Source organism: Euleptes europaea, chromosome 11, assembly GCF_029931775.1.
Source record: "Euleptes europaea isolate rEulEur1 chromosome 11, rEulEur1.hap1, whole genome shotgun sequence".
NCBI lineage: Eukaryota > Metazoa > Chordata > Lepidosauria > Squamata > Sphaerodactylidae > Euleptes > Euleptes europaea.
The window spans coordinates 41,923,285-41,927,049 of NC_079322.1; the positions used below are offsets into that span (position 1 = coordinate 41,923,285).

General features: G+C 41.7%; 1 non-coding gene across 1 annotated transcript; it reads right to left on the reverse strand.

The window, feature by feature from the left end:
* Window positions 1–480: 480 nt before the first annotated feature.
* On the reverse strand, window positions 481–552 carry TRNAA-GGC (transfer RNA alanine (anticodon GGC)). The gene has a single exon. It is a non-coding gene; the product is annotated as a tRNA-Ala (tRNA).
* Window positions 553–3,765: the final 3,213 nt, after the last annotated feature.

A 3,765-nucleotide genomic window follows, 5' to 3' on the forward strand; every position in this document is an offset into this window, starting at 1 on the left:
TATCAGGGGGAAGAAGGAAAAACTCACCCCACCCCCGTTCATGCCTCCCTCTGCCCCTCTACAAGTGAGAGTTTTAATGGCTTATAAAATCCTTTGCATTTGGTGAGGAGGTTCTCTTTGGTGAGGGCTAGGGCCGCCAGAAGTACAACATCCCAGTTGCATGAAAACAAAACATTGCAAACAGTGGAAACCAACCCAAACTAACCCAAAACAGAAAAAAGAATCTGAACAGATGCAATAATGGAAAGCCAGAGTGGTGAAGTGGTAGAGCGTTGGACTAGAATGTGCGTGAGCCAGGTTTAAATCCCCACTCTGCCATGGAAGCTTTAACACATAAACACATGAAGCTTGCCTTCTACTGAATCAGACCCTTGGTCCATCAAAGTCAGTATTGTCTACTCAGATGGGCAGAGGCTCTCCAGGGTCTCAGGCAGAGGTCTTTCACATCACCTACTTGTCCCTTTAACAGTTAAAGTTAACTGGAGATGCCAGGGATTGAACCTGGGACCTTCTGCATGCCAAGCAGAGGCTCTACCACTGAGCCACATCCCCTCTCCAAAGGTCTGGGTGACCTTTGGCTAAACACATTAAATGGAGAAGGGAGAATATTTTGAGCCAGTTTATGTCTCTAATAGGGAGAAAAGTGGGGTTTAAAGGAAGCAAATAAATAAATAAATAATATTGTACCAAATCACACCCCCTAGGAAGATATGAGACAACAATACATGGGTTAAACTAGGTTTTATTAAGTGGCTGGTTTATATCATCAAACCTTTCACTCAACTGTCACTCAACACTATTCCTGCCATCCCTCTGGCCCAAGAAGGGGATAACCCACTTATACTTCCCTTAGAAGCTCCCACATTGACTGGGCACACTCAGCCAGTTGTATCTCACACTGCGTTTGAGTTAGAGGGGCTACCAAAAGGATATCCATGGCTCAAAAAAAGCCTTGAATGAATAAAGAAAAACATTAAAAAGGATAAAATAATGAAAGAACACAATGAACCTAAAACAACCCTCATAAAATTTCTGCGTACATCCCCAGCTTTTAGCAAGCAAAATTTCTATTATCATGGCAAAATAAAACCCCATGGTCTGCCTTCCTTCCTTCGAGCAACTCCATTGCATGGATCTGCTGAGAAGCTGATTTGATTTTTTATGATATATTTCCAGTAAAGACCATTGAACCTTAGAGAGCAAGTGTGGTGTAGTGGTTAAGAGCAGTGGACTCTAACCAGGTTTGATTCCCCAGTCCTCCACTTGGACCCTGCTGGGTGACTTTGGGCTAGTCACAGTTCTCTCTGAACTCTCTCAGCCCCACCTACCTCACAAGGTGCCTGTTGTGGGAAGGGGAAGGGAAGGTGATGTAAGCCACTTTGAGACTCATTAATGGTAAAGAAAAGCTGGGTATAAAAACCAACTCCTCTTCCTCTTCCTCTTCTTCTAGGCTTTGGCCACTGCTGGAAGCAAAATGATGTGCAGTGGATTTACCCTTAGCCAAAATGAACAGGAGTTGGTTAGAAGAGAAAACGGACTACAATCGACAGTGAAGGAAGTGGAGGTGTAAGGCATGAAATATTTGCATAGCTGTGCAAGAAAGGTGGCATCTTTCCCTTACACACGGTTTCCAAACTTCTAGAAGGTTAGTCCACATTCTGCAATTTTGAGCTGGTTAGCAAATGTCCCCAAACATTTTCAGATTAACTGCAAATGAGCATTTTACATTTTATGTTACCAAAATATGGCCAGTGTGGGCCAGAAAAGGTTTTATACCCTACAGAACTGTGAGCACAATAAAATCAAATACATGAAATGAGGAATGGGGATAAAAGATAAACAATTAGAGACATGTGGTTGGCCCATATCTGGAAAGAGAATTCAAGTAATCTAAAATAGATAAGTAGTTTCTGTGAAGCTCTCTGTTTCATAAAGACATATACACAGAGAGTATGCTGCCATTTTGCACATGTGCATTTGTTTATTTAAGTTATTTATAGCACACCTTTCTCCTTTGGACTCAACGGCAGAATCAATACAATCAACAGGATGGGGCGTTCAATAAACAGTGCAATAGGATTAGGGTCATAGAACTAACCAGAAGTCTAAAAACAGAAATGAAACAAAGCTTAAGTATTAGCATGACACATTAAATGATAAAAAATTATCTGAATGCATTGATTTCATCACATGAATTCTTCACTCAAACCCTTCAGAGAGTTCCTTTCTATTTATTTGTCCATGCTGAACAAAATTCCCTGGTCTGGTTTTAGGCCAGTACTTTTGTTCTGTGGAACCAGAAGGGAAAGCAGGTAGGTAAACTGATTTTCAAGACTTTTATATTTAAAAATGTCTATTTACTGGCAATCAACCTTCCTCTTCCAGTTTTTTAAGCACAGGAGGTTAACATTTATTGTCTTGGGTAACCATATGGCCCAATTAATATTGAAGTGCCCAATGACACTCACAAGGAACATGGTGATGGGAAAACCCCTCTGTATCAAGGCTCTGATCACTGAAAAGAGGACCAGTCTGAAAATTGCACTTTCAATGCACTTTCAGTCCACTTTGCCAATGGATTTTACTGTATGAAACAACAAAATCCACTTGCAATCACTAAAGTGGATTGAAAGTGCATTGAAAGTGCATGATTAAGTGCATGTGAAAGTGAGACAGTGCCTGACACAGCAGCACTTACTTTCCCCATCAGTGTTGAGCAGCAGGCTCCTCTTATTCCCCTTAAGAAAGAAATTGACTGAACCAGGGGCTATTGCCACTTTGGGTACATACAACGGGTTGGATCCAGCCATCTTTTTCACTAAATCTTGCCCAATTTCCCCCTCTGTACTATAGCTCCCATCCTACATGGCTATTGTACTCGGAGCTCCCATGACTATCAGCATAGTCTTTTTGGGGGGGCAAAGGGGATCCGTCCTTACTTTTTCACCAATAGAAAAGTAATTTGGATCCAACCAGGGTTAGTAAAATAAAAAGCAGACAAAAGTCCTCCCCCTGTCTTCTGTTAAATACAGATGCCCTGCTTCTTATTGAAGTTATATAGTTAGGAATTTAGTCTGACCTGGATGGCCCAGGATAGCCCAATCTCATCAGGTCTCAGAAGCTAAACAGGGTCAGCCCTGGTTAATTCTTGGATGTGGGAATGTGCACCATGGGAAAAAAATGGCATTTTCGTATCCAGATATCATGGAGCCAAAAAATATCACTATTCCCAGTTATTCAGATCCCAAATACTGGTTTGGTATTTGGAATCTGGGTTTTTTGTTTTGTTTTCAGGATTGTGATATTATTCAGCTCCATTATTCCTTTGCAGAATCTTTCCAGGGGGCTGGAGGGGCTGAAATAACAAGCCCAACAGAACCAATGCAGAACCGGGGAATCCCAGCTCAACCATGGGCAACATGGCAAGCCTAACAGAACCAATTTCAAAGTAGAGAATCTAAGTCAAACTGATTAATAGTGTATTAAAAACAAATAACAGGATTGCCCATTGGCAACAATTGGAGATGCTGGAACAACCAGCGGATATAATGGGAGCCAGGATTGCCAACTGACTTATATGGGTTCCATTGAAATACATTTCAACACACAAAAGTTGAATTGAAAATGCAGAGTGGATTTACAATAGGATTTACATTCTATTTCTGGGCCCCAATAGAATGCTCTGGGACTGGAATTCCCCCAGAGTGGAATGACAGCCCGTGGAACTGATATCAGTGCTCTCAGGCTGAAATGACAGCCCCCAGG